Source organism: Podarcis pityusensis, assembly GCF_964106645.2.
Source record: "Podarcis pityusensis genome assembly, chromosome: 12".
Taxonomy (NCBI): Eukaryota; Metazoa; Chordata; class Lepidosauria; order Squamata; family Lacertidae; genus Podarcis; species Podarcis pityusensis.
Window position 1 is genome coordinate 11,701,881 of NC_138037.1, and position 23,619 is coordinate 11,725,499.

The 23,619-nt window shown below is 43.2% G+C and overlaps 1 long non-coding RNA gene across 1 annotated transcript in view; it reads left to right on the top strand.

The window, feature by feature from the left end:
* The window catches only part of LOC308459193, a 39,585-nt gene extending 26,189 nt beyond the window's left edge, over window positions 1-13,396 (top strand). Inside the window, exon 3 of the long non-coding RNA XR_013977882.1 lies at window positions 13,231-13,396. This is a non-coding gene — a long non-coding RNA (uncharacterized lncRNA). The remainder of the gene's footprint in view (window positions 1-13,230) is intronic.
* Window positions 13,397-23,619: the final 10,223 nt, after the last annotated feature.

Consider the following 23,619-nt stretch of genomic DNA (forward strand, 5'->3'; position numbering starts at 1 on the left):
GACCCGTGCATCACCCTGCTTTTCTTTTACTTCCTAGACCAGCTTTCTTCCATTCAGTGCCTGATGCTTCTCTCTCTTTCTAAAAGAAAAAAATACACCATAAATTCCCCACATGCCATGGAAGAAGCATGCTAGAAAGGATGATGTGGAAGAGGGGAGGACCAGACTCTCCCATATAAGCAGCAGGGCATGTGTAATAAGTTACCTAAGGTGGATTTTGCAGAAATCTGGGAGAATACATGGGATGGTGAAGGACCTTCAGGGCAGACCATGCACATCTGCAACAAGAAAAATGTTAAAATAATTAAGAGAGGTAAATTTGCTCTGGATCTTAGTTACCAGGCACAGAGGCCTCCCTAGCCTTCCTGAAATTTATTATATTTGTTTCATTAAATTTGTATCCCACCCCTCTTCACAAAAGTCTCCAGGACAGCAGACTTATCGGTAATTTAAAAAAATACAGTTAAAACTAAAATACAGTAAAAACAATTATAGCATTTTAAAAACTGTTTAAAACATCTTTAGAACAATAAAACACAGTAGAAAATCTAAATCAAGGTTAAGAACAAATGTAACCCAAACACTTGTTTATTTGGTCTGGCAAAATTCAGCAGGAATCATTGCAAACTGGGCCACTGAACATCTTCCTAGACATGTGCATCAGCTCTCTTAAGTCCTGCTTATTTCAAAGGAATGAATATGCAACAAGCTGTCTCTGGCTTATCGTTTCTCTCCTTAAATATCTTTGCTCCTTTTGCTTGTGTCTTCTTTTGATGGCGGAGCTGAATAAGTGTTCAGGCATCAACAGTAATCAGAAACAAATTGTCAAGTGTGTTTCTCGGAGCAGGGTGTGTGTGTGTGTGTGCGCACGCATGCAAGCAATTTACCCCGCCTGCACATTCATGCAAACAGCATTGCAATGCTGCTTTGTGGGTACCTGTGCATCACTTGGGTGAAAACGTTTTGCTTGCCTCTCTTGCTCTCTGGCTTTTCATTTCACCTCCCACTAGCATCTGCATTCTCTGAAAAGTTTGAATGCGCAATTGTAGCCTCTCTCTGTCTCTCTCTCTCTTTGTGCAGGTAAGGGGGAAGGATGTGCTAGAGAGAGGGAGGGAGAGAAGGTAAACAGTGCTGTGACTTGCTCAGTCAGAAAACTCCCCCCTCCCCTTTCACAATACAAGGATAAATAAGTTATTTGTCATTACCTGGGAAGAAACATCTTTTGCCTAGGGCCTCCCTCCTGCTTCTATTCATACGGAGCATCTTTTGCCAGAATGTGGAATATAACCTGTCACTGCTTTTCCTTTGTAGTATGAAGAGTATGTTAATAAAAGGGAGCAATCCTCCAGACACAGCTGCTGTATATCCACCACTTGCTTGTGCTGGTGGCCTGTTTCATGGGAGGGCACTGGCATTCCCAGCAGACCAGCCTAGGCTTTCAATGACACTTACTGAACTGGGGACAGACTTTTCATGGCTGGAGGATCACAGCCCATGACCTCCATACACCCTGCCCAAGCTTGTGCCCCAGGAATGTCACTTTGGTGCTGCTAATGCAGATGGATGCAACAGTTTCTCTCCTGGTATATTGTCCTTATTTTAAAAGGGGTTAATCTCTCTGTTTCCCTGCTCCAATCTCTCTTGGTTGTTCGTTGTCTCTGTAGCTGCTTCTTTTATACTTATGGCTTTATCAAGGCCCTGTAGATGCACAAGAGAGCCTCTCAAGGATGATATTCAGTCAATTATTATACATTGTGACCGATTAGGGAAAGGTAAGAAAGAGTTTAGATATCTCGTACCCTCCACAGCAGGAGAATTTCTCATCCTGCCTTTCCATCAATGAACTCAAGGCAGCAGTGTTCAGTGGAAGTTTCTAGTGTGTACTCTTTTGCTTCTGGAGAAATTTAAGGAAGGTGTTGTCTTGATTGGTGGTGATCTTTATCATACGTTTCAACATTACTACGATGAAAATAGGGACGTGCCATTCCATAATGATAATTTTACTATTTATACCTCCCAACACCTTACCGTGTTGCCCCAGCCACTCTGGGCAAATTCCAACACATACAAAAACATAATAAAACATTAAACACTTAAAAAAACTTCCCTATACAGGATTGCCTTCAAACGGCTCGGGGGTCGGATAACTACATACCCTCCAACATTTCTCCAATGAAAATAGGGACATCCTAAGGAAAAGCGGGACATTCCAGAACCGAATCAGAAACTGGGACAGCTTCTCTAAATCAGGGACGCTTTATATGTCATGAGGGTTTGGACAGGAAGGGCCAGGAAGCCCTGATTTCTCCATCTAGGGAGTGCAAATCTGCAAATCTTTTAGTCTCTCATGGCTTGATGGCAGGAGAGACAGCTTGATGGCCCATGTTTCACTTTCTGTTCCTCTCGCTATGGGTCCCTTTCCAGTGGTACCTCGGGTTTACAGTGGTACCTTGGGTTACATACACTTCAGGTTACATACGCTTCAGGTTACAGACTCCTCTAACCCAGAAATAGTACCTCAGGTTAAGAACTTTGCTTCAGGATGAGAACAGAAATCATGCTCCGGCGGCGCGGCGGCAGAAGGAGGCCCCATTCACTAAAGTGGTGCTTCAGGTTAACAACAGTTTCAGGTTAAGAATGGACCTCCTGAATGAATTAAGTACGTAACCCGAGGTACCACTGTATGTCCTATTCTCTCCAGGATGGCTTGAAGGAGGCCTGGGTAGGTCTCGAGAAGATCTCGGACCATGCACTGGTAATAATTAACCTTTTGATTCTGGGCACTGTGGCCAGTGAACTATAACACTAGTGCATCCCTGCACACACAAACAGCTCCATCTCTAGGGAAATAACATGGCCTCTTTAAATTAATTACATAAATGTACAAGGCTGTAGAATATTTTCAGGTTTGAAGTTGTCAGGAGTTGATACACCTCAGCTGGATGTAGACTGGCAAGGATTAACAGCCATTATCTTTCTGGACAAATGAAAGTTCCCATAATTCTTTGGGATGATACTGCTTTTAAGGTATAGAGCAGATGAGGCCTATGGTTTTGTGTGTGTGTGTGTGTGTGTGTGTGTGTGTGTGTGGTGAGGTTTTTCATATTCCCTCACATAAAAAGCTCCCTCTGTGTAAAAAACAAACAAAACCCCTAGCACCTCTGGGAGAGGATTCTCCATCCTTTTCCCACACATATGTGCTATGTTTACTAAAACGTTGATTTAATCATAATTATTATACATAATCATACATAATTAATCAGGATTATTGTACATAATTATACGTAAATCGTAACTACAACACATTAATTCCTACCACTATGTGTTAGAAAACTTACACTTATTAGAAATATAAATCTGAGGTAAGGAACAATTTCCAGGGCATAAAATGTTAAGACTTCTCTTAAATATTAAAGCATGGTACCATTAAAAACGCAGATGCTTTTTAGACAGCATTAATATTTACCTATAATACACTAAACATAAAATGCTGTCGTTTGCATATCATACTAAGGACACCAGCAACTTAATTCTAATTCCATCTGTGAACGCTTGTAAAACCAACTACAAATGCGACTTCCAAATATATATTTCGTATTTCTTTAATTTAAAGACTACATTTCACATTATAATAAAGGGAATGGATTGCCACTTCCGACAGTTTTCTTAGCATTCCAAAACCACTTAAAGGCATTCCAGTCCCATTCGGCTCGATTTATTTATTCTGCAACGGGAGGTGGGGGAAGGCAGATCTACTGACATACCCCAAGCCCTGCTGGTTTGTGTCAACTAAGGCAGAAGACATGGCTGTGGGAGATCTATGAAATTATCCCACAGGAAGGTTTCAGGATCTGTAAGAATCCTGGGAGCTGCTCCCTCTGACAAGACCCGATAACTTCCACATCTGACTGCTGAACTGGCAGAGCAGGTAATATCATTTGCTTGTGGCAGGTATATGGCAGATAACTATTTTAGCAGGCAACAATTTCCATTGCCACTAATGAAACCATACACATATTACGTATTAATTTTTAAGTATCACTTGGGTGATTGGTTGCTTTGTTACCAAGGAATATTGCGGCTATTACTTCCAAATAAACATGCGTAGAATCAAGCTTTCAACTAACTAGCAACTTCACATAGTCTTGCAAGACCAATTCTGCATGTGGCTGCTGTAAAGGGGTATTATTAAGTCCCTGGAGCATTTTAAAAATTAACAACTTCTTGCCTATTTAAGATAGAATTTTTAAGATAGCATTATAAAGCTTAAAACACAACAAGGTTTAGTTTTAGTAGCATAATGGCAAAGACTAACTCAAAGTATTATTATTATTATTATTATTATTTCAATTTATATACCGTCTGAAATCCCTTTGCATCTGCATCATCATTATTTTTTGCTACGCTGCCATATTGTCAGGGAACTGCCATCGGAAGGAAGGGAGGTGAAAGGGCTCACACAGGTTGGGAGAGACTCAGCAGCTGAAGAGGGAACCAGTAGGGGGAGAGGAGGTGAGCTGAGGGAAAGTGAGCTGGAGGGATGGCTCAGAGACACTTCCAGCGAAAACAGTGGGGAGGTTTCAGGACCTCCTGTAGGGACACCCACTCCTCGCCGGAAACTGTCACGCAGAGAGTCCAGAAGACGTGTTTCCGTTAAGGAGCTTTTATGTTGGAAGCGATTCCGAAAGCAACCACTGTCGGAATCTGCCAGCGACTGACGGAGCCATGTTTAAGGGGCTCCGTTACAGACAGAGGTTTGCAAACTTGACCAAACTCTGAGGGACTTGGATTTTACACACAAGCAGCTCATCGTCCCATCACAGCATTCCGACAGTCTCCGTGAGCAGCTTGTGCAGGAGAAGGCATCATGAGCAACCCAGCCGGAACCGGAGAAGCAGGAGCTGGAGCGGGTCCAAGCCTGGAAGAAAGGTACCGGGCGTTGGAGGTCCAGCTAGCGCTGCAGACGGCGAGGCTTGAGGAGAGGAGGGCTCAAGATGCAGAGAAGGGGAAAACCACCCCGCTCGCCAGAAAGTTGCCAGGATTGGTACAGAAGTTTGGGGGGGAGCCCAAGGACTATCATGCCTTTAGGACATGCCCTTAATCTGCAGTTTGATGACTTTCCCGACGAGGAATCGCGGGTGGCTTTTGTGATTGGGCATCTCGAAAAGGGGACGAAAGACTGGGTGAGGCCCCTGATGGCAACGAATAATGACATCCTGAAGGACACGAGGAAGTTTTTTCGTGCCATGGATCTGATGTTTTCCAGCGATATTGAGCAGGGAGTGGTACGCAGACAGTTAATGGCGTGCAAACAGGGGAGCCGATCTGTTCATGAGTACTGGACTGAGTTTACCATGTTGATCCATAAATTGGGGTGGGATCTATCGGCGGAACCCATTCAAATGCTCTTTGAAGAAGGGCTTTCTTCGGCTGTGAAAGACGAACTTTCCCGGGCGCCCAGGGCGGAGTCTATGGACCAGCTGACCAAATCAGCGCTGACCATAGGAGCGCGCCAAGAGGCGAGAGCCTTGGAGAGGCGGGAAGGGAAGAGGGAACGTTGGAGGGAGCTTCGCATTCCAGAGATTCCAGAGCCACCGTTCCCGCCGGGAGAGCCGATGGAAATTGGAACAGCGCCCGCGCGCGCAGTTTCAAAGCCCAGTGAAGAGCGGAAGAAGGAGGGGAAGGGCGCCAAGAAATGTTATCTCTGCCAACAGCCAGGTCATTTTGCCAGAGTCTGCCCCCAAAGAAAGGAATGGCAAGGAATGGCGGGAGCTGTTGGGGAGAGGGAGGAAAAGGTACCGGAGCAAGTAAAAGCCAACGCCTGGCTGCCACCGTCAGGGCACAGCAGCCAGGCCAAAGAGCAGTGAAAGTGCCCACGCCGGAACCTCCTAAACCCGCCCTAGTGATAGAGGTGTTACTAGAGCTGCCTAACGGACACCCACTAAAGATAAAGGCGCTATTGGACTCAGGCAGCTCCTGCAATTTCATGAGTAAGGAGTTTGCTGCTGAGCACCAGATACAGACTATCCCTTTAAGTAACCCTTTGCAGGTGACCACGATCGATGGAAGGGAGCTGCTGGGAGGAGAAGTCAGCCAGCAGACCGTCCCAATGATAATGAGGGTAGCAAGACACACTGAACTAATAGCGTTTAATGTGGCTACCTTGGGAGGAGCTCCCATTATTTTGGGGATGAGCTGGCTAGCGTTACATGATCCGCTAGTGGGCTGGCATCAGAGAGTGGTCTCCTTTGGGTCAGCACATTGTCTAGAACACTGCAAAGAGCGGGAGGCTCAAGGAGGGGCCAGAGCCACTCTAGCAGGGACGGAAGTAACGGAGAAGGGGAAGGTTCCCCAACAATACGCCGACCTGAGCAACGTCTTCAGCGAGAGGGAGGCAGACAAACTACCCCCACATAGACCCTTTGACTGTCAAATCAATTTACTCCCTGGGGCACAGCTCCCTGTAGGCAAGCTGTACGCCATGTCAGACAGAGAGATGCAGGAGCTAAGGGAATTCATTGACAAGAACCTGAAGAGAGGGTTCATCAGAGAGTCCAGGGTGGTGGGGGGCAGCCCAGTGTTTTTTGTGGATAAAAAAAACACGGACAAACCTAAACTTGTAGTGGACTTCAGGGCCTTAAATGCAGTGTCAGAACCAGTGACTTTCCCGATGCCCAGAATTGATGACATTTTGACAAGGGTCAGGAAGGGAAAGATTTTTACTAAACTGGACCTGAGGGGGGCGTACAACCTGATACGAATAAGGAAGGGGGATGAATGGAAAACCACCATGTTCACCCCTTTGGGGGCATTTGAATATTTAGTTATGCCCTTCGGCTTACAAGCAGGCTCCGCGTGCTTTCAATCGTTTATGAACCACGTCCTGGGGCCTTTGCTTTACAAGAATTGTGTGGCCTTCTTAGATGACGTGTTAGTATATTCAGAGAATGAGGAGCAGCATGTAAAAGACGTCAGGGAAGTGTTGGGCAGACTGCAAGCCAATCAGCTGTGGGTGAAGCTAGAGAAGTGTCAGTTTCATGCCAAGGAGGTGGAATTCCTGGGGTACCGCTTGTCGGACAAGGGATTGGCCATGGATCCTGGCAAGGTCCAAGCGGTACTGGAATGGAAAACACCGAAAACAAGGAAGGATGTGCAAAGATTCCTTGGATTTGGAAACTTCTATCGGAAGTTCATCAGAAATTTTGCCCACTTGACGGCGCCCATTACGGACTGTCTCAGCAGTAAGAGGAAATTCGTTTGGACGGCGGAGGCGGAGCGAGCTTTTGAGGAGCTGAAAAGGGCGTTCGCTTCGGAAGAACAGCTCCTGCATGTGGATTTACAAAAACCGATGCGAGTGGAAACGGACGCATCAGACCGGGCTGTGGGGGCGGTGCTTCTGCAGCCTGGCAAGGAGGAGTCGGAGTGGAGACCGTGTGCCTTTTTTTCGCGAAAGCTGAACAAATCTGAGAGGAACTACACGGTGTATGACCGAGAACTACTAGCCATTCATGAAGCGTTCAGGAGATGGAGGCATTTATTAATTGGGGCACAACATAAGGTGCAAGTGTGCACGGACCACAAGAACTTAGAGTATTGGAGAACGGCACAAGTGCTCAACCAACGGCAAGTGAGATGGGCCCAGGAGTTCTCCAAATTCCACTTTGAAATTTGTTATGTGCCAGGTCCAGAAAATGTTAGGGCGGACGCTCTCTCACGCAAACCTGAATATTTGGAAGGGGAGGGGACGGGAGGGGGTGAAGGGGGCCCTGGAGGGGAGGTGGATGTCAGGGAACTGCCATCGGAAGGAAGGGAGGTGAAAGGGCTCACACAGGTTGGGAGAGACTCAGCAGCTGAAGAGGGAACCAGTAGGGGGAGAGGAGGTGAGCTGAGGGAAAGTGAGCTGGAGGGATGGCTCAGAGACACTTCCAGCGAAAACAGTGGGGAGGTTTCAGGACCTCCTGTAGGGACACCCACTCCTCGCCGGAAACTGTCACGCAGAGAGTCCAGAAGACGTGTTTCCGTTAAGGAGCTTTTATGTTGGAAGCGATTCCGAAAGCAACCACTGTCGGAATCTGCCAGCGACTGACGGAGCCATGTTTAAGGGGCTCCGTTACAGACAGAGGTTTGCAAACTTGACCAAACTCTGAGGGACTTGGATTTTACACACAAGCAGCTCATCGTCCCATCACACATATCATAAAATATCAGGACAGTGTATAGTGTTAAAAACAGAACACAATAAAAAAATTATAAAATAAAAAATTATAAAATAAAAATACAGTGGTACCTTGGGTTAAGAACTTAATTTGTTCCGGAGGACCGTTCTTAACCTGAAACTGTTCTTAACCTGAGACACCACTTTAGCTAATAGGGCTTCCTGCTGCCACCGCCACGTGATTTCTGTTCTCATCCTGAGGTAAAGTTCTTAACACGAGGTACTATTTCTGGGTTAGCAGAGTCTGTAACCTGAAGTGTCTGTAACCTGAAGCATCTGTAACCCGAGGTACCACTGTACATAAAATGTTTAAGGTGACTGGCTAATCAAATTGAAAATTAACAGCTAAAAATGCCTATTGGGGTAAAAAGGTATTTAAGAGATGCCTGAAAGTCCACAGCAAGGATGCCTGCCAAATCTCTGCTGGAAGAGTCCGTCCCACAGAAGGGACCAGCAACACTAAATGCTCAACTTTTAATTGAGGCCCTGCAATGTGGGGAACAACTGACAGCACTCCTCTGGATGATCTCAGTGATCGTGTTAGATTATACGGGTTCAGGTGCTCCTTAAGATATGCTAGGACTAAGTTGTTCAAGGCTTTGTATATCAACACAAAGACACTGAACTTGCCCCAGTAGCATATGCAGATGTTTTAGCAGAGGTGTCCCATGCTGCCCGCTGTTTGCTCCTGACAGCAGTCTAGCCCAGAGCTTTCCAAACTTTTCACGTTAGTGACACACTTTTTTAGACGTGCATCATTTCACGACACAGTAATTCAGTTTTGCTAGCAAACCGGAGGTTAAACTGATCCCTTTCCAGCCGCAGGAGGAGCGCAGGGAGCATTTGCAGCCAACACACTAACGTGTTGCGACACACAGTTTGGAAAGCTGTGGTCTAGCCACTGAATTCTCCACCAGCTGGAGTTTCCAGACCAGGCACAAGGGTATCTCCACGTAAATGGGACTGACCTATGTGAAGTGCTGTAAATGCTCTGAACATATTTTATAGATGTCAAGTATTTTTGCCCCCAGTTATTCTACAAAGCATTCGCAAATGAAGCTGCAAATCAAAAGGGCAGCTGTCTACATCACGCAGCACCTAAAATCAAGATACTGTAGGTTTCAGCCTTTGCAGAATAGGGCCCAGTCGCTGAAGGACTAATGAATTACAGAGGCACGGTTTTTGAAAGTTCAGCAATATGATATTCATAAATACGGAAAGTGTTATTAATTTGTCTAAATCCCTCAAGGACTCCATGCAGAAAAGAATAGGCAGAGCAGGAATAAATTTAATTAATTAAGCAGTGGGACTACAGTAATTTAAGGCATAAACAATTCAAAACTACTATTGTAATTGTAACGGTTACAGTGACAATTTTTAGCGCATTGAACTCTTACACAGAATTGCGATTACAGTATCATCAATCTTTTTTAAAATAATAAAATAAAATAAGTGAACCACCTTTTTAGCCCTATGTGACTAAACTCCACTCCCCACACAGGCTGGAATTCTGATGTCACTTTTCAAAATACAGAGATAGAGGGCAAAGATCCATGTAGGACAAAACTAAGAAACAAGGAGAGCCCTGGTGGAACAGACCAAATACTTATATAGTCCATTAACCTGTTCTCACATTGGGAGCCTGCAAAAAGGAACTGAGAACAGCAGCATTCTCCCTATTTGTTCTACCCGGAAACTGGCCTTCAGAAGGAGACCGTAGCTCTCGTGGCTAGTAGCTACTGAAAGCCTTATTCTCCATTAATCTGTCAAATATCCTTTTAAAGTGATCCAAGTCGGTGGCCATTGATACATCTCGTGGGAGAAAATCCCATAGTCTGCACTGTGTGAAGGCCACGTTTGTTGGCTAAGAAATGTAACATTTCAGCAAATTACATGAGAACACAGAAAGGACCCTGTTGGATGAGGCCAAAGGACTTTCTAGGAGTTTCCCCACTGTTACCTCCCTGCAAATTGTATCCTAGTTTCATATTGCATGTAGCCATTCAAGATTAGCAACCATTACCTTCCATTAATGAAGAAGATGGTCCTCCATTCCTACGTGTTGCCTTCACAGTGAGACTCAGGATCCCATCCTTCTGTCAGTGGGTTAGAGAAAAGGAAAGATGCAGTTTCCATACTGCATATAAAACATATGACTTGTTGGGTCCCCTGCTAGGTTTTTTTAAAAAAATAAAATCTTTAGAGCTATCATCTAATTATGCCTAATGCAACATTTTGAGGAAAATGCTGAGATTTTGCCTTGGGCAAAGTAGGTAATGAAGGGAAGGAAAAAAGGGGGGAAACCGAGAAGGCTAGCCCATACACCTCTAAGGGAATGTTCACATTTTCACCTTAGAAAGCAATAAGTCTGATTTTCCCGTTGTGCTGCAAAATGCACCCTCCTCCCCCCAAATCACCACAGGTTCCCCAATGCAGGGGGCATTTATTTCTTTATTTAAATACCTATACTGCCTTTCAACCGAGGATAACAGGGTGGTGCTATTTTTAACTCATCCGTAGCTGATGTGCGTTTGTACCATTGAACTCACCTGTGTGCACTTAATCGTTCAACAGTAACAGTGGTTACCTGGATATGACATTGCAGGGAAATACTAGAAGGCATCAGGTACATATCTGAGCATGTGCAATCTGACTGCCCTTCTTGTGCCTGCGCTCTGGAGAGGCTTTTTGAATTTGGTCCTTTCACTCCCACAATGGCATCATCACTATAGGACCCCCCACAGCAGAAGAGGTGGCTTTGGTAAAGGGGCTCACAAGGCTTAATAATAATAATAATAATTTATTATTTACACCCCGCCCATCTGGTAGGGTTTCCCCAGCCACTCTGGGCAGCTTCCGACAAAAGATTAAAAATACATTAAAACAGGGCCGGATTTAGGTTTGATGAGGCCCCAAGCTACTGAAGGTAATGGGGCTCTTTATATGTCCAGCTGTCCTTTGTCAACAACAAACTGTCGCTGTTTTTGTGTTGAATATATGCTATATGGTAATTTATGGACCTAATAGATATCTAAAGCCATTTGCACATAACAAATAGGAGCCTACACAACACACAACACTGTTACTGTATGTAGGTTTTATTTTTATTTTTTTATCTTATATTTTGGAAATGTACACCCAGGTTTTTTTCCCTTTAATTTTTTGGGGGGGCCCAAGAGAGTGGGGCCCTAAGCTATAGCTTGTTTAGCTTATAAATAAAACCGGCGCTGCATTAAAATGTCAGTCATAAAAAACTTCTCTAAACAGGGCTGCCTTCAGATGTCTTCTAAACGTCACAGAGTTGTTTATTTGCTTGACATCTGATGGGAGGGTGTTTCACAGGGCGGGCGCCACTACCGAGAAGGCCCTCTGCTTGGTTCCTTGTAACTTGGCTTCTCGCCATGAGGGAACCGCCAGAAGGCCCTCAACGCTGGACCTCAGTGTCCGGGTTGAACAATGTGGAGGGTGGGGAGATGCTCCTTCAGGTATACTTAAAGGTGTAGGGTTGCCATATTTTGAAGAGCAAAAAAGAGGACATATTTGCTGACTTCTACTCTTAACTACAGATTGGTCTGATGACTCTACCCATGAAAAAGAGAATGTGTCCAGGAAAAAAAGGACACATGGCAATCCTAAATTGCATGGGCTTGTGGTTTCCAATTGCTGTAAAGTTGGTTTAAAAGGGGGGGGGCAGAAACAGGATGTGCGCACACATTACTAAGAATGCTGTGTGAACATGGCTTTAAAATGCAACACTAGAAACACATTAAATGTAAGTGTGAACATACTCTAAGTAAGGAGGCAACTATTTCAAAACCCTCAGTCAAGGGTTGGGGGGGTTGGGGGGATATCTGAAGAATTTGAGCTAAAAGGGAAGTGGTCCAAAGCTTCAAATTAATAGGAACTTGCACAGGAGAGGGGGGAGTCAGTAGTTAGCTCTCATTACCTATTGCATATCCTTTGCTTTGTATTTAATCAAATTTCTTGCTCAGCTTAAATCCCCAACTGTTGTCTCGTCTCTTCATTGTGGGCGTCGCGGTGCAGCGCGCTAATTGAGAACACTCATGCCCATTCCATGCATCGTCTAAAGCAGCTTATGAAAAATATGTTCCCGAATAAAGCAATTAGTCTGTTGCTGGAGCTCTACCTCAGCTTTCTTTGTTGTCTCGAATTGCCAATGACAATTTTAGCCATGGAAAATGTTATATGAAAATTTTTAGGCTGGAAGCTGGGGCCATTTCGTTTTTAATATTAATTAGAATTAGATACTATCTGCTCCTTTCCCACACCATCATTTGGATGTGTTCCCCTGAATGCTTTATACATCTTAATGCAAATTAGTCTTTATTGATCTCTGGTGCCTGGGAAGAAATCAAGATTGAATTTTGTGTAAAGCAGCTGCTGTTTAGGGAGCTGATACTCTGAAATCAGCAAGTGTTATGGATAAGGATGAAGATGAACCAAACCTGATCTTCTACAGAATGCATCTGCAAGGGGTTTCTTTCCTTTAATACACAGGAATAAATGAACAGATGAGAGAGAAAGTGCAAATGAATCTCTTCTTTCCATTTTGAAATAGCAAGTAACAATGCGACACTTGATTAATTCCACTGATAATATAATGGACTTTTCAGAGATGATCACTACATTTAACTCACCAGGAAGGGGAGGCGTTGCCTGAATTTCTTATAATAGCTTCCATTCTCTGTTCTAGTTCTTTGCAACTTAATGCTGAACACCTTTATAAAATACCCTTAACCCTCCCACAGTCCACAGAAAGGCTCCATCTTCCAGGTGCCTTTGAACAGTCAAGAACTGTTGTTTCTGAATAATTTGTAGATAAACATTTGCATGCATACCTGCAGAGTATGCATACCTATGAATATTAGCAGTGATAATTGCAAATGCATACCCACAGAAATTGGAGCAAATTCCACATGCACAATGTTCTAAACAAATGAGATAAAAGCCAGAACAATTCTTAGTGTATCATTATTATTTTTCTTCCATTTCAGAAATGAGACCATTAAGGAATCCAACACCCAGGGAGAAATTGGATGTGAAGAACTTTGAAAGCATACCTGCTAAGGTCGAACGGCAGATTTTCTGTTGTGTTTACAAAGGCTACCTAAAATGAAATGAGAAATGCAGTTTAAAAAAAACCAAAGGGACTGGGTTTTGGGGTTAGTTACAATTCTTAATGTCAAAATCTTGTCTTCTGTCATCTTTTAAAAAGCCTCAGTGGTAAGCCACACTTCTTGTTGCTTTCTGCACTACAGAAGAAAAAAGTCAATAGTATCTCTTAAGATAATTATGAGATAAATTATGTACAACCCAATGCAATTTGTACCACACTCTGCATAGTAAAATACTTAAGATACACGGAAGGCAATGTATTTCTCTGCAATTATTGCATGCATTATGTGGTAGCATATAGGATATTACAGCTAGAAGGGAATCTTAAAGGCCAAAGGTTATTGCTCCTACCCAGTATATGAAAAAAGAGGATTAATTATAGCCCAACAGATTTGTATTGGGAATCCATTCCTGAGTGAGTGCAATTGCTTATGGAACGAAAATGGTGCCACCCATTGACCAGATGGAGGGATCAGGCTTGGGGGAGCCCCCAGATTTTCAGAGGTACAGACCTATTTAGGGGGGAGAGCTATAGGAGCCCCCACCTCAACAGTCCAGTGAAGACTGAGCATGCCCAGTGGCTTAGCAGCAAAAGTGCTGCACTGCATTTAAATGATGAAGAAGTGTGCTTCCTTGGCTAGAGAAGCTGAGTCAGGCATGTCTGGAAGGGAGGTAATGGGAGGCAAGAGCCTGAGTCTCTTTTGGAGAGTGGATCTCCATATTTTAACCAGCTGGGACCTGCCCGGGATAAAGCATGTCTTGGAGCTCAGATTCTGCTACCCCATCTTGCTGCGACCCTCCACAGGGTCCTCAAGGTCTCCAATGTGGTGTAGTGGTTAAGAGCAGTGGACTTGTAATCTGGTGAACCAGGTTTGCTTCCCTGCTCCTCCACATGCAGCTGCTGGGTGACCTTGGGCTAGTCACACTTCTCTGAAGTCTCTCAGCCCCACTCACCTCACAGAGTGTTTGTTGTGGGAGAGGAAGGGAAAGGAGATTGTTAGCCACTTTGAGACTCCTTCGGGTAGTGATAAAGCAGGATATCAAATCCAAACTATTCTTCTTCTTCTTCTTCTTCTTCTTCTTCTTCTTCTTCTTCTTCTTCTTCTTCTTCCAAGCTTCTCTGACGATCCCTCCAAGACAAGACTCAAGACATGCTGGCAAAGATATGTTAGCAAAACAGCTAAAACCTGGTGTGGTCATGGGGATGTGGGCAGCATGAAGGAAGAAGACAGTTGCACTGTTTCTTACGGCCTCCATGGCTGTGCCCCTGTCAATGGTAGCTTGAAACCTGATGCAAAAAGAAGTCCCTCCCACTGACTTTTTAAAAAGCTGCCCTACCCACATTGCCACAAAGTCAGCATTCAATCACAGTGCACCACTGCCACAATTCAATATGATAGTCTGTGCTACATGAGACTATAGGTTGTACCCAAACCAGCATGAAGTCATGGTTTTGTCGGCACAAGGTTTTCCACTTGTGCAACAGTGCAAATCTGTTCTGTCCCCAAACCCCCTGGGACAGTGTTGAGGAGAGTGCAGGGCATGGGCAAGTCCTGTTGCACAAATGAAAATCCTTGTGCTAATGAGATACATACGTTAGCTGGATACTGCCCAACACCTCTCTTCTCAAGGTTGCATTTTGGTGATATGTTTTTATTAAAAAAGCAAGCAAGCAAATATACAAAATACATTCTGCACAGAATAGCCTGACCTTAACAACAAAGGAAACTGAATGCACTGCACACACCTCTCTGCCTAGGATGCTAACAGGTACCTTGCTTGGCATTCTGGACACACCCAACTCTTCCCTATTTAAGTTGCCCAGCTAAGTATATTTATACTCCACCTTTCAGCCAATTAGCTCCTGGAGCAGCTTACAATAAAGGTAATTCCACAAGATGTGTATATGTGTGGCATGGTGTGGTTAGGTAAGCAGTAGGGGTGATCATTCTAAGGCACTTTCCCAGCTATTTATGCTCTTATATTTGTGATCAAGTTGATTTTTCTATAGTGACATGCCCTTGCAGTTGCATTGCATTTTGATCTTCTTTCCAGGCAACAAATGATATAATTGTGGTTTTTTGCTTTTTTTGTTTAAAAAAGACAGCATCTACAATGATAAAATACAGTCTCCAGCAGATGGCAGGATTAGGACTCTCAAATTTTATGACCGACTTTTTCATATCTTCTTGTATCATATTCATGACACACACAGGATCCAGAGTCCCCAACTGCTTTTTACTTTCCATCAGAGATTAAGATTTCTAGTCTCAGAAGCAGAGAAACCCACTTCATAAATACCCCAATCCAGATAGAAACAATATATGTGTTTTCTGTGCATGTGCCCCAAACTCAGCGGAGGGCCCTGCATGCGCACAAACACCGTGCAAATGGATCCTTCCTGATATAGCAGCTAGAGCTGTGCATATGGAGCCCTTTCAAGGAGGTTGAACCATAACAGAGATCAGGTGTTTGAGAGGTAGAGGAGATCGCATCCAGATCCTCCTGCTCCCTGTCTGACAGCTGATCAAAAGGACTTCAGTCTTTTTTCAAAAGGGCTATTTATGCATTCTTTTGGACTGAAACGCTAATGTTCTTTTATGTGCCTCCAATCGTTCCTTGCCAGCTGTGACTAACCTGGAGAGGTTTTATGTGCCCTGCGCATGCTATCAGGTGGGGGACATAGTTTGGTCATCAGCAGTGCTTTTTCTGGGGGTACTCAAGGGTTCACAGTACTGGCACCTCCCCCCCCCCCATGTTAAAAGCGTGGCGCTTACTGTAACAACTTTATGGTGAGTACCGGAACCTTGTTTTCTTTAAAAGAAAAGCATTGGTCATCAGAAAACAGTCACACGGTCCCTATTGGTTGCTGGGGTTGGTCTAATTTGTCCCACGGGCTAGTTAAGCTAGTTGGTAGATCTTTTACGATTACATGTCAGTAAATTTGCGTGAGCCTTGGGATTGAGGCGACTGAGCATTAATCCCCAGGAAAGGGTTTATAAAGTGAAAGGTATTTTATTAGCAAAATATATTACACTATGAACATCAGCTAAATTTAGTACAAACCGCTGGGAATGTTTCTTGTGCAAACCCTACTAAAGTAAATCAAAGCTGAGCAATAACATTATTGCAATTCAGTGGGGCTTGCTTGAGATAAATTCCAGGTGGCGCCTGAGATCACTGGTCTGTGTGGTTCAGTGCTGTCATCTCTAACTGCCAGTAATTTTTGTCATGTATGTGGCAGAGGGTTTTCCATAGCCATCTCTATAGGAGCCTTTAAGTGAAAGTACCAACCAGCAACTTTATACATGCAAAAGCTTGTGCTCTTGCACTAGTACTTCACACGGCACATGCTTAAACTATGGAAGTTTCTCCCACAAGATGTGGTGTTGGCCACCAACTGGCTTTAAGCAAGAGAATGAGACAAATTTATAAAGGATGTGGCTGCTCATCATGATGGCTACAAGGCCGGCTCACAAGGCAAGGGGAGGTGCAGGATCCACAGGGGCAGCAGATACCAACGTAGATCTTTATTCCCCCCTTGTGATAGTTTTTTCACAGTAGATCTTCACTCACCCCTTCTTACCTGGCATGGATGGAGGGTGCCATTTTGTGGTTCACATCAGGTGCCAAAATGCCTTGGGCTGGCCCTGGATGGCTATATACCACTTCAGCTAACAGAGACCTACTAATCGCTGTAAGTACTCACTCTTGGCTCTGGGCACACCCACCTCTGCCATGCAGCCCCCAACAGATTGCCCTTGCAGAAATGCATCCCTTAACGGGAAGGGGGGGGGGATAACATTTTGGATAATGATGAAAAAGAAAAGAATCCAAAACCTGCTCCATATTTTTGAATAACAGTAATGCAAAACATCAAAGTTAGGTTTTCATCAAAAGGCTTTAAATAATTCTTTATAAGAGCATTGCTTTGGAACTCTGGTGCTTTATTTATCTGTGTATAGTATTTAGATTTATTACTCACCCTATCACTGGGGCTCAGGATGAATTACTACATTTTAAAAAGGTTAGACATCAAATATTCAAAAACGAAATGATCTTGCATGCATTCAATTCTCTGTGTAAACAATAGATGGAAAAGGCCTTTCTTAGCTTCCAGAAAATTCTCAGACTTTAGTGAATCTTCTGGGTTTCAAAACCGTTGAGGGACAAATGAGAATATCCATGTCTATGACAGGGGTGTGCATCAGTTCTATATGGGGGCCAAATAATTAGGTGAATCAGGATAATTCAGGGGTCTTATCCACCTTGTGCAATGTCAATACTCCACCACTGGCCAGATCAGGACTCCTCTAAAGCCTTGTCTTTCTGTTGCTGTGGGGTTTTTTCCTGTATGTTTTGTACCTTATAGTGCAAAACAGCTGGGATAGCTCATGAGACTTTTAATCTTAGGTTGTGGGTTCAAGCCCCACCTTGAGCGAAAATTTCCTGCATTGCACGGGGTTGGACTAGATGACCTGCGTGGTCCCTTCCAACTCCAAAAGGACCTGTGTCTCATTCATCATGCATCAGTTGGATGATCCTAAAATGGTCACCACCTGTACAATTCAATTGAATTCAATTCAATATAATACAATCCCTAGAGCTTTCCAGCTCTCTGTAGGAAACATTCTAGACCAGACCTTACCAAACTTTTCAAGTTGGTGACACATTTTTTGGTCATGCATCATTTCAAGACACAGTAATTTGGTTTTATTGGAGGTTAAACTAACTGGAGGCTAAACTAACCCTTTCCTGCCCTGGAAGGAGTGCAGGGAGCGTTTGTGCGATACATCCACACACCACAGCCAACACACTGTGTCGTAACACACAGTTTGGAAAGCTAGACAGTCTAGATAGTCTCACATTGTAAACTCTATTGGAAGCCTGTGCGGCCTAGTACTGGAAAGGCTGGTGTGAAATGGCAAAGGTTTTTTTAATGCACAAGCAAGAATTTACATGACTTGGCCACTTAATAATTATTTTAAGGTAAGAAAGAGAAAGGGATAAACCCCCTCTTCCTCAAAGATATGAAACAATGATGGATAATGGAGGAAAGTGAATCTCCTGAAAAATCTCCTGTACCTACTTGTCTGAAATTCTAGATGAGCTCTCATGCCTGCAAATTTCATACACTTTGGGCAACGGGGGGTGGGTGGGTTACAACCATTTTTAGATTCCCATTTTTAGATTCTCATTCCCATAGTGAATGGGAATACAGACTGAGGAAGAGAAAGCAGAGGGTGATTCAGAAACAAACTGGACCTCACAGATAGAAGAAAAATATTGGGGCCTGTGCCCACTCTTAGTAAATGCCATCATTATTTGGTCAAATGGCCAAATATATTGGAATATTTGGAATATTTGGAATATAATGGAATATTGGAATATATTTGGCCAAATATATTGGAACAGCATCTAACAAGAATGCAGTTTTATGGTAGGTAGGTCTTAAACAGGACTAACCATAATTTCTTAACACTATGGACGTGATTCTATGAAATGTGTTCTGATGGCATTCCTGAACAAATCCTGAACAAATATCAAGGCCAACACCTAAAACTTCTCCATAGGTATTTTTTTTAATAAAATATTTGTAGGCTGACTTTATAGGTGCCTATACTTTATAGGTACATCTCATGGAAGCCAGTTCGAATAATAATAATTCAATACAATATCTATAATACATGATATATAAACACAACATAATTCTACAATACCCTCAAAGTTACTAAGCCCTCAGGAATAAAAAAACCCAGATCCAGCTCAACTATGCCATAGCTCAAGCCTGAGTTACTAGTTGCTCAGAAATTCTTGATTTATAGATCATGCCTGCTGTTAAAAAAATCACCCAAAGCAGCACAGAAGCAACAATAAAACAGGATTAGACTAGGCCAGTTGTACAGGAGCTTAACATGTCCAGGGGCACATTAATCTTCAACAGCATAAGAACGTATCCCCCCAAAGAGATGTGGGACTAGATGTGGGGCTACCTGGTATGACAATTACCAACAAATTTTAGACTGTTTGGCTATGGCTGGAAGTCATAGACTTGAGGCCATCAGCCAAATATACTCTCTCTCCCTGTTTGTCTTCAGAAAGCAGGATGACAATGGGTTCAGGCAGCACCTGATGTTGTGTACTTGGGATTCCTTCCAACTATGGGCAATATAAATGGGAACTAAGTTATAAAAACAGGAAATGGCTGAAGTCCTCTGTGACTCATATTCAACAGGCAAGCTAGCTGTTTTGGTTTGGGATGTAAATGCCACCCCAGGTATCATACAGGTTATTTGGACATTCAAAGAATATGAGTAGGAATAATGCTTAGAGCAGGTGTAGAGAACCTTTGCCACTCCAGATGTTGCTAAATGACAACTCCTGTCATCCCTGGCCGTGCTTGCTGGGGAAATGGGAGTTGTAGGCTAACAACATCTGGAGGGTCAAAGGCTCCCCACACCTGGTGTAGAGGGAACATGTGGAGCACACACCAGCCTTGCTCCCAATGTTCCCATTGGCTCAATCCCCTCACTCTCAATCGGAGGGGGAATGATTTGTGCATTCAGATGAGCATAGTCCCCATAGTCAGGGTTCTCAATGTGTTTAGCTAAAAGTGCAATTAATTTTCATCCTGCTCCTCCCAAAGAATGAGCAAAGGTCAGAGGTGAAGCTGTGGAGGGGATATTGAGGGCTGCTGGCATGTTTTCACACTCGGTTTCTAAACCCTTGATTAGGGATCATATTTCTCTTTAAAAATATACGAAAGACAGCAGCTTACATTTAGGAGGCGGTTCAGCACCTGGGACAGTTCCAGCAGCAGCAGAGGTGAAAGCTAGCATTATTTTAAACCCAGGGGTCAGCAAACTTTTTCAGTAGGCGGCCGGTCTACTATCCCTCAGTCCTTGTGGGGGACCAGACTATATTTTGACAAGAAAAAAGAAAAAAGAATGAATTCCTATGCCCCACAAATAACCCAGAGATGCATTTAAAATAAAATCACACATTCTACTCATGTAAAAACACGTTGATTCCTAGACTATCCACGGGCTGGATTTAGAAGGCAATTGGGCCACATCCAGCCCCCGGGGCCTTAGTTTGCCTGCCCATGTTTTAAACAAATCTGTGTATGATTTTTAAAGCTTTCATATAGGCTGAGTTTAACTTGTGCTCTAGCCATTGATCCTGTTGCTCCATTCTTGTTGGGTTCCAGTGGGGTATGCGTTTCCTTACTGGTGGGAGATGAAGCTTTGGTGCCATTATATTGTTCCACCAAGGAACAATATGTTTCTGAACACAATTCAAAGTGTTGGTGCTGACCTTTAAAGCCCTAAAGGGCCTTGGTCCAGTATACCTGAAGGAGCATCTCCACCATCGTTCAGCCAGGATGCTGAGGTCCTGCTCCGAGAACCTTCTGGCAGTTTCCTCACTGCGAGAAGTGAGGTTACAGGGAACCAGGCAGAGGGCCTTCTTGGTAGTGGCACCCTCCTTGTGGAACGCCCTCCCATCAATGTCAAGGAAATAAACAACTATCTGACATTTAGAATACATCTGAAGGCAGCCCTGTTTAGGGAAAATTTTAATGTTTGATCTTTTATCGTGCTTTTAATAGTCTGTTGGGAGCCACCCAGAGTGGCTGGGGAAACCTAGTCAGATGGGCAGGGTATAAATGATAAATTTATCATCATCATCATCATCATCATCATCATCATTATACTCCCTGATGTCAAGTCTAGTCCCTGACAATACCACAACAGCTATAGACTATTGAGAAAGTTCGCTCAGAAAGTTCACTCATTATATTTCCCTAAGGATTCTGGAAGCTGTCTTGTTCCATGAGGTTCTGGAAGTGACCCAGCTAAACTGAAACCCTAACCCTAAATGATAAATAATATGACTTTTCCAGTCTAACACAAACCATGGAACAGATTTGCTTTTCCTTTAAAGTTTTATGATTGTGTAATAATTTATGCTATTATTTCATCCTTTTAAATTATATAGTGCTAAGTACTCATCACTTGTAAAATTATACTAAAAAACCCCACAAAAAACCCACACTCAAATGACTCAAGAGCTAGAAACTATACTAACAGCTAACTTGTTATTTTCTAAAATATTTAAAGAAATGGGCATTTTCTTCAGAAATCTTTCAAGGTTTTGGAATACGTGCTCTTTTATGATATGATTTATTTATATGTTCCTCCTTTGGCCCCCAGGCCAGGTGGTGAGCAATATATTCAAACAAAAGAAAGATGCATTAAGAATGCAACACACATAATCAATCAATCCAAACCATAAATGATAGCAAAATCACCAAATACCCACCAGTCACATTGGACATGTGTACATGAGGTCCATGCGTGTTCATACCATAATTGCAGCTCACCAGGATCCCATGAAACAGGCAGCTCTGCTTTTATATAAGTTCTGAGTTTTCTTGGGGCTGTTATATATAATTCTAGCTGATCCTTGAACTCTCTCTTGTAAAATGTTCCTTGCCTCTGCTTTAATATTGCTTTTAGCTGAGCCGATGTAAAACCCTTTTCACAAAATATAATGCCTTAGGATGTTTGCAAGACAAGGTATTCTAGAGAGCACTTTTCTGCTCTGCTCTCTTGCACTTTGCTGTTCAGCCAGCCTGTGATAATTGATAAATTATTCTACTTCTTCTCCTTTTGCCTGTATGGGCTGATCCAAACAACAGCCAGTTTTTCAAGCAACCTGTGAGTGATATTTATGTGATAGGAACTAAGGAAGACCATTTGCCCATCTAAATCAATATTGTCTGCCATAATTGACAGCAGTTCTCCCAAGTGTTCAGAGAGGAGTTTTTTTCAGCCCTACCCAGAAAAGCTGGGAATTGCAGCTGCTACTTCAGCTTCTTCTTCTTCTTCCTAATAATAATAGCAATAATAATGATAATGATAATAATTCCATTTATGAATTGCTTCCCATGAGGCATGTCAAAGCATTTCACAATATAATATACAAAACAGTTACAGTTAAAACAATTGCATATATAAAACCATTTTTAAAAACCACACACACACACACACACTAAAACAACAACAGCACAGACATAAAATCAATTCATATTCAATCCAGAAACTAACTGGAATAAAGATTGCCATTTACAAGGCTTGTTAAAAGAGAAATGTTTTCAGCACAGGCACCCAAAAAGCAATAGAGAATGTGCCTGGATGATATATAATAGAAGGGAGTTCTTTCTACATGTGAAGTTGTTGCTCTTCCACTGAGCTAAAAGGCTCATGAGAAAGCTCAGTCGTTTTGGGATCTGCCTCACCTCCTTAGATTCCTTACCCTGAAAATATTGAACCTTGTTGAAGAGGGACAAGCTTGGAAGACTGAGCTGAACAAAAACCTCCTCATACTGCTCTGAAGATGTCTGATACTTCCTAAAGTTATATAATGGCTTGTCGCACTTGCTTTATACCCTTAATCTGCATATATATTTTAACAGCAATCCTATACATCAGGGGTGTCAAACTTCCAAGAGACTGCAATCTACCCCACTATAAATAAATTGTCGGTGATTTACCCATTGGATTGACCAAAGTTGTTGGACTTTTTTTTTTTTTTTTTTTTTGAGGAGACTGACCAGAGTTGTTGAGCTTAGGGAAAGAGGCCAGAGTTGTTCAGTTGTTCAAATTTTTTATGTTGCTCAAGGAAGATCACCAGGGACATCCTGTGATCGACTAGTAGACCGTGATCGACTGGTTGGACAGGCCTGCTATACATGATTATTCAGAATTAGACCCCAGTGCTTTGAGTGAGGCCTGTTCCCAGGAAATTGTGTATAGGATTAAAGTCATTACTCATTGACTACTACTTGAAGGTATTGCTAAATTGCATTTGTCTTCCTGCAGCCACTGGTGTCAAAACGGTAGGATTAGGCATGAGGGAATATTGCTGTTGCCCACAGGGTTTGCCTGTGGGGCAATGGTATGTTTGAACCCCATGCACACCATGTCTTGTTAAAAGCAGGGTTTTTCCCTACAGAATAATTAGCTTCTACCATAATTAAGCCTGTGGGGAGAAAGAGGGCAGTGAGGAGAGGAGAGGTGGCATTGAGACTTACACTGCAAGACTTTGGGACATTGTCTAGCCTGAAGCCTCATGAGGCCCAAGACTTGCCTTTGAACTTTGTGACGAAAAGTGTGAAAGGGCTTGTGCCTAAGCTAAACAGCGCTCTGGGCAGACTTCTGCCATGTGCACAAGCATGTGGTCTGATTGTCATGATGCCCTGCAGT